This window comes from Caretta caretta, chromosome 9, assembly GCF_965140235.1.
Source record: "Caretta caretta isolate rCarCar2 chromosome 9, rCarCar1.hap1, whole genome shotgun sequence".
NCBI classification, from domain to species: Eukaryota; Metazoa; Chordata; order Testudines; family Cheloniidae; genus Caretta; species Caretta caretta.
The window spans coordinates 21,984,023-21,996,385 of NC_134214.1; the positions used below are offsets into that span (position 1 = coordinate 21,984,023).

The 12,363-nt window shown below is 41.2% G+C and overlaps 1 protein-coding gene across 3 annotated transcripts in view; it reads right to left on the reverse strand.

The window, feature by feature from the left end:
* The window catches only part of LOC142073164 (uncharacterized), a 37,670-nt gene that overhangs the window by 16,216 nt on the left and 9,091 nt on the right, over window positions 1–12,363 (reverse strand). For 2 of the 3 annotated variants that reach the window (XR_012669864.1, XR_012669865.1), the window contains one exon: window positions 9,051–11,803. The exons of the other annotated variant lie outside the window; for it this stretch is intronic. The gene's annotated coding sequence lies outside the window, so the exon portion shown is untranslated. Of the gene's footprint in view, window positions 1–9,050; window positions 11,804–12,363 lie in introns of those variants that run through there. 3 annotated transcript variants of the gene reach the window in all.

Sequence of the window (12,363 nt, forward strand, 5' to 3'; positions counted from 1 at the left end):
CCCTTGTATAAATACTACAGTGTTCTACACTATAGTAACCACTAACACGTACCCTCCAACGCCAACCCCCCAATTCTGTGGTATCAGTATTGTAAAATGCAGTGTTTCAAATTTCTGTATTACTGTAGTATACTATAGACTTTATATTTAATAAGGGGATTATTATGCCCATTTTACAAATAATCCATCTGCGCTTCAGCTTCAAGTGACTTTTCTGAGGTCATAAGGTCAGTTGGGGAGCTCAAATAGAAGCCAAATAATCCATCTCCCTGCCCCCTTCTTCAGCCACTAAACATACTCCTTCTCAATAAAATTGGCAACCTGTTCAACAAACTGGGCAGGAATCGGGTAAAAATCCTCAAAGGAGTGAGTCTTGCCCCTTCCTCTGTGACCACAAAGTCACAAAATATCCTAACTGTGTTGGGGTGGTTCTAGTTCTCAGATGGAACCTAATTTCCTGAAGCTTGCACAAGGGGTGCATTCAACATGGAACTTAGTAATGAACCTGGCCTTTTTGACCTGATCGTCATCCATAATGATCTACAAAAAGCCTATTCTGAACTGAAGGAGATTCTTGCTGAGGAAATCCAGAAGGTCCAGGAATCCAAGAAGTCCTGAGTTCAGTCTGCTTGGCCGCCATTCCTAACGTGCTTCACAGCATTCTGTTCCAAGAGAGACATTCCCTTTAGCCTGATTCCCTTCCGAGTTACCATGATATTTATATTAAAAACTAATCCCACCAGTTTAACTTAAATTGTTTTTTAAATCAATTCAGTTAAACCAATGCAATCCTGTGTGGACATTTTTATTTTTGTTCAGTCTGGCTTATTTTGAGCTAGTTTAAACCTTCTCACTTGCCACTTTCTCATCTAGACAAGACCTAAGAACAGAATCAAACTCCTTGTCTTTATTTTGATTTATAATGCTCAATTAATACTGATATTTCCTCCATCATTCACCAGTACTTTCTCTACATTCCCTGAGCCTGATTCTCCTCTTGATAAGCGGTGACTCTACTGGAGTCTGTGGAATTACTGGAGTGCAAAATTGGTATACTTAAGAGCAGAATCAGGTCATGTATTTCTGTTCATCAGCTACCTACTTAGAAATACACATCTGCAATGACTTTTACCTTCGACCATTGCCCTGTAGCCATTAACTTTTTGCATTACAGTCCAATGAAGCTATGATGTTAGAATTTAAGGAGAACTCTGATGAATGGAATTAAAACTATACATGAACTGCAGATATGTTACATTATTTGCCCACTATGGTTCAGCATAACCTTAATTAGAAATCTGTCACCTGCAGTTTCCCTATAACTAGCTATGTTTATTACGCCCTACAGCCAACAATCATGACCTGAAGAACCAAGAAGAGTGTGATTGCTCTCACCACCTAGTGAATCACCACACTTCTCTGTGAATTTCCAGGGGCAAGGACAACTGAGACCATTATTGCCAGTAGGCTATAGTTGCAGCAGAACAGTTTTACTGTGACTCCCTGGCTTAAGAGGGAGCATTCCTTTGTCTTTCAGTACTACTCAGGCTGGTAGACCAACCTCTCTCTATGCAGCACCATTTTTCATGGTTTTAAATCTCTAAGCAATCTTTTTCTTAGGTTTATTTTGTTCTGGTTCAGATGAGGTCCTCCTCCCCCTGGGCCAATATCAGTAAAAGAGACTGAATCAGAAAAAAAACTAGCTTCTACCTTCCTGTTAACGGTATCAAATTTTTTAAATAAGAAAAGATTAACATTGTCCCTACAGTTGACATCAAGTAAAACAAAATGCCACAGTTTTGATTTTGACATAACTCCTGTAAATCTGCACTGAAATATTTGCTCTCTTTTTGCACCAATAAAATAAATCATAATAGGGAGAGTCCACTATCAGTTAGGAGGAAAAATTAAAGCTAGAGATAGAAGAATGAAAATTGTTCTAAGTACAACAAATGTTATACACTGGCTCACATTTTATTTCCTTTTTTAATTGACTCTAAGTTGTATATACAGTTTGTAATTTCACCTCTTCTTCCTTTTCTCAACCATCAGAAATACCAAGTCCCAATCTATTATGATACAGTGATGACATCACGGGAATGATTATCCATGATAACATATATAAAAGCATTCAACAATACAAACAGGCAGCACTTTGAAAAGCTCTCCCCCACCACACCTTGGGTATCTGTTGATTTGAATGTTGGGCAGATGAATATTCTGGGTTGAGAACTTTATCAGGTGAGAGAGAAAGTACAATAAGGAAACAGACAGAAGGTGGGAGTATGAAGGTGGCATGGGGAAAAAAATATACTGTAGGAGCATAGTAAAAAAAGGGAAAGTTACCATTTCAAGATAGGGAAGGAATGAGAAGAGGATAATGGAAGGACTGATCTAGAATAAGGGACTTGGATTAGAATTGCTGGAGGAAGAAAGCACAAGGAAATTGAGGGGGTTGAAGAAAGAAGTAGAAGGAACCTCTAGGAGTTCCACTCCAGTATATGGCAGTAATCTATGTAGTAGAAAATGAGGCCCTGAATTTCATCTTTCTTAATTAGTTTCTTAATTAGCTTAATTCACAGGAACAGAGTGCATAGTTGTTTGTTTCCAGCTTTTTGACATGACATTCTATCTGGGTTTTTTTTATTAACTATTTAATAAGTCATTTGCACTGCAAGCTTTCCCTTTTAGTAAACCTTACATTTAACAGTAAGGGCCTGCTGGTACAAACACTCTCATATGTGGAACTATATACATACATGAAGAAAATTACTCATGTGCATGTTAGCAGGACTGGATCTCAAACAGCAAAATGCAACATTAGTAGACAGGTACTGTACAAAATATAGGAAAAGAGTAAATTCTTGCACTAACTTTAAACAACTATTTTTACTAATAGGTTTCATATTATTCAGTGAATGCAGTAAGGTGTATGTAAATAAAAATGACACCGCTGAAAGAAAAATAGTGCTGTTAAAAATCACTACTGCTCCATGGAGAGCAATGTTGAAGCCATACATATTTTTAAAAATAACATATAGCACTACTGCACTAGATACATAAAAATAGTTAAGTACTGGAACAGGCTTCCAAGGGAGACTGTGGCATCCCCATCATTAGAGGTTTATAAGAACAGGGCTTAGATGTCTTCTTGAAGTTCCTTCCATCCCTCCATTTCCATAATTATGATTATGTATTATTCTATGTAGTGGGAGCCATTCGCGTTTGGAAGTTAGGATCTTCTCCCTGAATAGAAAGGGCCAGGATGGGCTTATCTGTATGTTTAAAATAACCCAAGATAATGATTGTCTGTGTGACAGGGTGGACTAGGCCCAGAGGCCCCCTTCTGGAGGCCTCAGGATCCTGATATACTCATCCCAGGAAAAGAGTAGTGGAGCTAAGTCCTCCAAGCAACCTAGAGAGGCTGCGTAGGAAGCAGCCAGTCAAAGGCTGTAGAGAGCAGCCAATCAGGGCCCAGTATGGCTTTATAAAAAGGAGCTGCAGCAGTACTAACTGTTAGTTTCTGGCTGGAGCCAGAGGAGGTGCCTGCCTGGACAAAGGGAACTACAGCACCATGGACAGCTTAGTGCTGGAAGGTACCAGGGGAGCAAGGAAGAACTCCTGGCTGGCTGTTAGGCCTAACATAAAAGAGCCCTGAGATAAGGGTGAAGCTTTAGTGAAGGCTGGGCCTGTGGGGAAGTGGCCCGGGGAACTGAAAGCAGTTTTATTAAATAGATGTGGAGGTGTGCGTCATTGCTATTCTTAGGGTCCCTGGATTGGGACCTGGAGTAGTGGGCAGGCCTGAGTCTTCCCCACCCATAGCGCACTGGGGAAGTGGTCTACAATTGTACAGTATAAATCCCCAGAAGGAGATCTGAACTACTTAGTGGCCCAGCTGGAGAGTTCAGTCAGAGGAAAATCCATATTGCCTAATGGGAGATGTAGTCCATATAGAAGATGTTGACCCAAAGTATAACTTCCATAAGGTAATGTGCCATGATAGAGACAGAGTTTGTTGAACTGATTGAAAATGAAAGGTTTTGGGTCAGTTCATAAAATGAAATATTTTGATTCAGGTCAAACTGATCTGAAATGAAATATTTTATATTTTGGATTTTCTGTCTGAAACCTAAAATGAAATATTTCAATTTTCCTGATTGAAAAAAATCAAAATTATGGTGCTGTGGAAAGTGCGTTTTCCATTTAAATGATTTTCCAATGGAAAATTCCCAACCAATTCTACCTACTAATGCTCTAGTCAGCTTCCATAACAGGTGGAAGGATTTTTTATGTTTTTGCTCTTCTGGTTGAGCCACAGATTTTAGAGTTCTGGATTCTATTCCTGGCTCTGTCAGAAGCTTTCTATATGACCTTTAAGCCTAAATTTTCCAAAAAGTGTACACTTGTTTTTGAATGACCCATTTGAGACATGTTAACCAAAAGTTCCTCTCTAAAATTAGTCTGTTTTATAATAAATAAGCGAAGTCTGCTGTTTAGACAGGCTACTAAAGTGTGAACAAGCCTATGACATGAGGTCCTTGCTATCTCACTTTACCCGACTGAGATTTAAGGAGCTCAAGAGATAGTATACTCCACCCCAGGCCCACTATTTTAAACATCTGCGGCTGAGAACTTTTCTCCCTAAACATAGAAATGCCACATTTGAACCTGACAAATGAACAGTTGCCTTTGAGAGTATCATTGCCACCAACAAGAGGGAAGTCAAGACTTTTTAAATTTCTAATGTAGAAAACATGCAGAAAACCAAAAACTCTTTGGCTTCACTGTGCAGGATAAAGAGGCAAAAAAGGACACTTTGTTTTGTTTCTTGCTTTGTAGTTTACCTTTAATCTTTACTCTATATATTCATGTTCTGACAAGTACATTTTGCTTGTGCCAAGATTACTCAAATGGGGGAAAAAAATAGAAGCTTATTTTTTAGATCTGTTTATTTTATTGTAATAGTCATTTTGTATTGTAATGTGAGCATTTGCTGTGCTTTGTTTTATTATATGCTGAAATCTGAATTAGTCACTGGTTTGGTTGGTTCATATTATCTTTAGAAAGACAGGTTTGTATTGTAATTGGATGCAGGGTACGTGTGACCTTGACCAGAAAGTGACATTTTAAAAAGTTCTTGTGACAAGTATTGTGAAACCCAAGTCATCAATAGGTTTTTGCAACCAGTTCTTCCTGATTGAACTATGAAGGTACAGAGGACTTAGCCTGCAGCAACACAACCATTTTATCGTTTCACAAGCCCTGTAGACAATTTTTGCAAAAATTTCCTTTTGTTGCCACGCCCGGTTCAGCTTCACCAGCATTTCCCAATGTTGGGAGAGGGACCACTGTGGATAGGCTGCCCCTGCCAGCTGCTATGCCACCCTTTTAAGCACGTCAATTTGGCCTGCTCTAAAGTTTAGGTAACATAGTGCCTAAAACATCAGTGGGAACTGATAACCTGCCTATAGTAAGGCTCCCAACATTGTTTCCACCAGTGGAGCTGATATTCTGTTGTTAACACTGTGAAACTTTTACAAAATTTTTTGCATAGACAAGGCCACAAAGTTCCAGAGTCACTGAAGACAGTTGTAGACCAAATCCTTGGTCAGTTATAATCAGGCCTTACTCAGTTATAATCAGGCCTTACTCAGGCAGAACTCCCATTAGTTTCTCTACAAGTTTAGCCTGAGTCAGAATTAAGTACAAACTGGAGGCCAGATCATTTCCCCGTGTGGAAGTAATCACAGATTGGCCAGGAAACTGACTTTTCTTGTAGAATTTCCTCTAATTTTTGGGAGGTGGGGAAGGAAGAATAGTGATTTATTCCATGTGAAGGAAGACACAGGTCCAGCAGCCCCAAATATCAGGAAATCACTGAGAAGCCCTGTATCTCTGCACCACCTCTCAGCCTCCTGCAGCCTTACCCATATGTGGTTCTGTTTGGAGCTGCACTGTCAAGAATTCCCTTACCAGTGCTTGCACATGGCCTCTTACCATTCAAAAGGGTTCCTCAGTGCAGAGGAGGCTCCATGCTATATTAATACAGCTTTTGGCTACATTAACTTTCCTCTTGATTGTCTGCCAGCGTTTGCTCATGGGGCTTCTATTCATAAGCCAAAACTGCCCCCTGCAGAAACAGAAATCCCAGGGAAGGTAAGTGTGCCCTCTCGGGAGTGAATTCTCCTCAAGGGAGCTTTGCTGGAGATGTAATTTGCAACTCCCTACACTAACACCATAGAATCTGCCCCATAATGTTTCCAAAAAAATTTTCTGATCTTCTGTGTGGTTGTCCTGTGTTCTCAGTAAATTCCTGGTAGGTGGGGCCTGCTGAACCTTTGGTTTCTTCTACTCAAAGGCTATTAACCAGGAGAGCAGAGGGATATTTTGTACATATTTTAATAAAAACCCATTAAAATCTTTTGGGATGGTCTTCAAGTATATATTGCACCACACAAGAAGAATGACTAGAGCTTTATCTCCACTAGCACTTTTGTCAGCAAAACTTTTTTGACCGACATAAGTTTCACCAACAATGCCAGTGTGGACAGCGCTGTGTCAATGGGAGATGCTCTCCTGCTGACATACCCACTATCGCTCATGGAGGGTGGTTTAATTAGGCTGACAGGAGAGCGCTATCCCATAGGTATAGAGTGACTATATGGGAGACCTTACAGCGGTATAGCTGTATAGTCTGTAATGTAGACCTAGCCTAAGGTTATAGAAATATATCAGATCCCAGAGATATTTATTATGAATACATACTGTAAGAATTGTATTTATTAGGGGAATCCCTTCACACTATTCAAATTGGAGTGTGAGAATTTTCATATGAAGATCAGATTAATTTGAATAAAGGGCCGGGAATAAAAAACAATGGGTGAAACATGTGCCTGAGGCTCCCATTTAAATTAATGAGAATCGTACACATATGTAAGGCAGAATTTGGCTTACTGAATACTTCATTGTTAATTATGTTAGTAGTTTCTGACTTTAAATGCTAGTCACTCTGAGCCTGATTCTATCACCCTTACTCATCATGAATAGTACTTTTCTCTGCAAATAGTTCTAGTGACCTCAGTGGTGGGTGAGGGTTGGAGAATCGGCACCAAATGTATACTTTTTTTTAAGTAGACATAATAATCAAATTCAGCAGAGCCATAAAAAGTTATTGTGCATGATTCTGATCTCATAAGATTTTAAATTCATAACTTCAAGTCAGTGAAGTTATACCCATGTAAAACTGGTGTATTTGAGAATTTCGATTCTGTGTTCTCTTCAAGCCAGAATGCAAAGGAAGGTGGGCAAAGTTGCTTTTATATCACTTTTACACCTCCCAGATTCTGGGACAGATGTTAGAGCAGCCCATGAGGCAACTCTACTATAGTGGCCCCAGCATCTTTGAAGCCACTGGACAGACTGCAGTGCACTCCAGCCACACTCCCTCAGTTTCCAAAATATGACACCTGCCTTGGCCACACCCTCGATTCCCACAACATGTCCATCCTGCCCCAGCTGTGCTCCTGGAATGCCCCTCTTCCAGAAGCTGTAATGGAGTGACTGAGAGCAGTTCTGTCAACTGACCAGTTCTGCACACTGTACAATCCATATACCATAGCAGACCCAGCATACAAGGGCTGCAGTGGAGCCCATAATTGTGTGTGTAACTAACTGTTAAACACACATGCATTAATAGTGAATATTTTTAAAGCTCACACATTAAGCACTTTACATGATAAAGAGAAATCCATAGTTCCTGCCCCAATCTAAGGATGAAGAATCTTAGTTAACAGAATGTGTGTTACTGAAATAATTTGTTCACAAATAAGCATTTTCTCCCTTCCAGATTTCTTCTGCCTCAGCTTGAGGCTGTAGTGAAATCATAATCTGATGTGTATGACAATGTAGTCTATTGCCAGAGAAATAAGTGCTATTGTGTGTGACCTTTCAATATTATATCTTCAGTGCAGAATCAATAAGCAAGAGGGAAAAACTATAGCTTAATTTAGAGATGGGCTCAAGTGATGTACAGCCAGGGTTGCTAGATTTCTACTGCATTAATAGCCCAAAGGCACTTAAACTAGCCCAAAAGTAGCCCAGTCGGTTTATTGAAACAAAGTTTCCTTAACACATTGGTCTATACATCAAATAACAAATGAGAGCTTTCATTAAATTCCTAGTACAAATTATATTCCCGCTTTAAAAATCAAATCTGTTACAAGTTTTAACAGATCTTAATCCTACCACTCTAGAAAGAGTAGAGATTTTAGTAGACTAAAGCAGTGCACTTAAACTGGAGATAGAAGCCTCAGTTTGCTATCCATGAAAATGATCATGTTGTGATCAAAAATTTGGAGATTAAAAATAAAGATCAGAGTTTACAAGCTTCAAATTATTTAAAAAGGAGAAAAACAGGACTAAACATGTTTGAAATCATTGCGCTTTTCATAAATTGTCATATTTGTGTATTTGACCTAACTTAAAACACAAACCTTCTCTAAGGGGAAAAAAAAGGAAAATAAAAATGGGTCAGACTGAACTTCTCACATCCTACTTAAGTATATATTCCTTTGAGTTCTGCTCCCATATCACCATCACAAAGAAGAGTCGCTCTTCCCCATTCTCTACTCCTCAATACACACCCCTTCTTCTATTATTGAATGAAACTAGCAACTTCTGCCTTCCCCACTGAAATAATAATGGGCAATAAAGTAGCCCTAGAGAAGGAACGTAGTAAGCGCACACTTCAATACTGCTCTTTTGGGAGCCTACGGTGAACACATTTTGTTAGTTGTGTCCCATAAAGGGCTCTGTGATCTTCTTAGATTGGTGCGGAGTGGAAGAGAGGGTTTAGTGAGCTCAAGGGTAGGGAAGTTAAAGGCAAATAGGAGGTGGCCAAGCGGGAACTGGATGGGAGTCCAGCACTTTGCTGTACGCAGGCAGCCAACTGAACCCTTGCAGAGCTCGGCAGATTGCACTGGAGCTGCACACGGATGCAGCAGTCACACTGTGCTCAGTACGCTGCAGGACCTCAGCATTGATATGCCCACAAAACCTTAGTAAAGAGTTCTGCCGCTCCATGTGCTGCTAGGGGTGTCTGGATAAAGCAGCTTCAGCGGCAGCCTCAGTGAGAGAGTGAGCCCATTACCCTCTCATGAATCCACTGAGTAGCTGTACTGGAAAGAGCCCATTGAGCAAGACCATGACTTCAGCACTGAAACAGGGAGGTGTCATGTGTGCAGGGGGCAAGGGGCTGCTGCTTCCCAGCTCAGCCAGAGCCTACTCTGGGTTCACAGCACCTGGGCAGCTGGGGTGCAGAGAGGCAATGGCTGAGCATGCACAAGTTGGGGGGGGGGAGCAAAGCCACTGGGGGCCTCCCCTCCTGCCACCCACTGACAAGGGCAAGGAGAATCAGTCCTAGAGTGTCCAGTGGGAATGGGCTCCCTGCGTGCCAGCCCCCTCCCATCATATGCGGGGCACAATGTGACCAAGGGCCTCTCTTACTCCCTCAGTCTGTGGCTGGGCCCGCGGGGCACTGAGCTCCCAAGCTCTGCAGCTCCAGGGCATCTGGGGGACATGGATGAGGCAGCCCAAAATGTAACAGCCTATAAGTAAACTAGCCCAAAATACCACAACCCGTGAATGCTCACATACTGCAGCTGCCATTCCACAGACTTGGCAACATTGTCCTGATGATGAGCACCTTCAGCTCCTTTTAAAGTCAGTGGGAGTTGAGGACACTCAGCACCTGTCAAAACAAAACAGCAGCAAAACAAGGACACTGGACTTCAGAAAGGCATATTTGCCTACTATTTCTCTGAGTTGGTTGAAAGTCCCATGGAAAGACCAGTTAGGAAGAAAAGAAGTCAAAGGGGGCTGACAATTCCTAAAAGATGTAATACTTTGAACATCTTCCACAGGCATTACTTTGGAATGAGTTGATCTTATAAATTTCTACTGTAGATTTCCATGATTCTTCTCCATAAAGGAGGATAGACATGATGCCATGTTAAAATTCATATTTTTGTTTCAAGGCCAATCATCCTGCTACTTTTTGAAATCTTTTTAAGTTTACAAAAGTTGTTTGCTGCTTTTGATATTCTTCACTTGACATCTAGCATGTCATAACCAATGCATCTCTCTCTAAATAGGTAAAATGACTATTAGTGTTTCTCTGTCTATTGTGATGGTTGCTTTTACGACATTGATAGATGACAAAATATATGGCTCCTTGTTGATAAACCAATTCCATTAAATGATGTGTTGAACTAAGCAGGACAATGTTATCAGCAAAAACAAGTTCATCCAACTGTACTTTATAATTTGTCCATAAAATTCCTTGTTTGCCTTCTAAAGTTACTTGCATCACAGCATAGTCAATGATCAGTGCAAACCCTAGTGGGGACATAATACTCCAGTTGTGATCTCTCTTACACCAGTGTAAATCGGGAACAACTCCAATGAAGTCAAATGGGGTGATGACATTAAACCAGTGTCTCAGATCAGAATTCGACCCAATACTCTTTTTTTAAAAAAAGAAAAAAACAGAACTTAGAAAGCATGGAAATGTATTATAACAGGACTTCATGGTAGTCAACATTCTGCACAGTGATGTGGGAGATATGGATTTGGTTTCCAATACGAGGACTAGATCCTCAGCTGGTGTAAATCAGCAATGGAGTTGCACTAATTTATGCCATCTAAGGATCTGGCATGTAGTGTTTTACTCGCTGTGAAGGCAGACTTTGGGGAATATGGTATATGCAGTGAGCGAGAGAGTACCTTGCATTGCTTTATAGCTAATTATGGAGTGGTATTAATAGTTTCCCTTTTCAATCTAGTGCACTGTTGATAGGGAAATGTTGGCCACAAGTTCAGGGATACAAAAAGTAGAGAAATCTTGGAATACAAAATCCTTAGGGACTCAATATGAAGGAAGGGAGTTGGGAGAGAAGTCTGGTCACAGCAATGAAACTAAACTGATGCAATGACATCAACAGACCTTTGACTTTATCAGTATCTTGAGTATGTATTAAAGCAATGTTCAAGAACATCTTTCAATGATTTCAGTGTCTTGTACAACATAGTTACAATGGAAAGGCATTGAACCTCATGACACTGGATATTTTAGGATTTATCCAATAATTTTACAATTTCATGTAGCTTATTAATTTGGACAGCTGAGCTGCCGGAAAGTGACTTTTGAATACCATTCTGACTGACAAGGGCAGTTTTTTAAAGAGAGAAAAATTCTCCCTGCCATTAAGTGGAAACAAAAATCCCTTCCCTGCCCAAGCAGTGGTAGCAATAGCAGAGGTATGTAAGGTTAGAAAATAATGTCAGGAAAATGATCAAAATGAGAATCTGGCACAAACTGTTCAATCAGTATAAGACAAGCAAAAATGGAGTGGGGTGGTTTGTTTTGGTTTGGGTTTTCACATCCTTCCTGAATCAATTTCTGCAATGTGCACTCACATTAGTATCTTCCATTCTTCTCTGTAATTTGCTGTTGCTTCCATCTGCTGTATGCTTGTTGAGATCAACCTCTCCCAAATAAGGATTCTTCTTAAGGTTTCTTTTGGGTGCCTTTGTTGCCTCACACCAGTTGGCTTCCACTTGATGACTTCATATGGGAGTCTCTGTTGGCATGTCTGTTGGAGTACATGCCCCAAATACAGTAGAAGTCCGTTTATCCAGTCTAATTGCCAGATCAGATACTTGAGATAAACCTGACAATGGGAAAATAAGATGCTGCTGTGCCATCTAGTGGCCAAAGGAGAGATCGCCTGCTTCTGGTTTGTTTCTGGATAACAAAGAAGTTGTATATTAGCAATACTAAAACTGGTATAGAATGATGTAACACTTTGGGGTTCATCCAGGCCAGTAAGGGCTTCTGCCACCTTCTGCCTGGGCCATAACTAGGGCAGGGCGAATGGGGCAGCTGCCCAGGGCACAAAGCCAGAAGGGGTGGAAAAAATAAGGCAGTGAAGGATCAGCCCCAATGGCATCAGCCAGAGCAGAGGGTACTCAACCCTATCTCCTGACTGCAGGATTGGGCCCAGCAACATCAGCCAGAGCCCAGGGTGCTCAGTGGGCCACCCTGCAGGATTGGTCCCAGTAACCCTGGCCATAGCAAGCTCTCCCTGCTGTGCTAGGACCATGGCGGCAGCAGGCAGGCAGGGCACTGAGTGCCGCCAGCTGCCTGACTGTGGGCCTGAACAGAGGCATGTATTCTCATGGTCTGGGTATCCAGAGCTGGCGGGAGCGAGTCTGTCTGTCAGCAGCAGCAGCCTGCCCCCAGCACCTGGGCTGGGTTCCGGGCTCACATGGCAGAGCTTGGGCCATGTGACTGTAAGCCTGTCA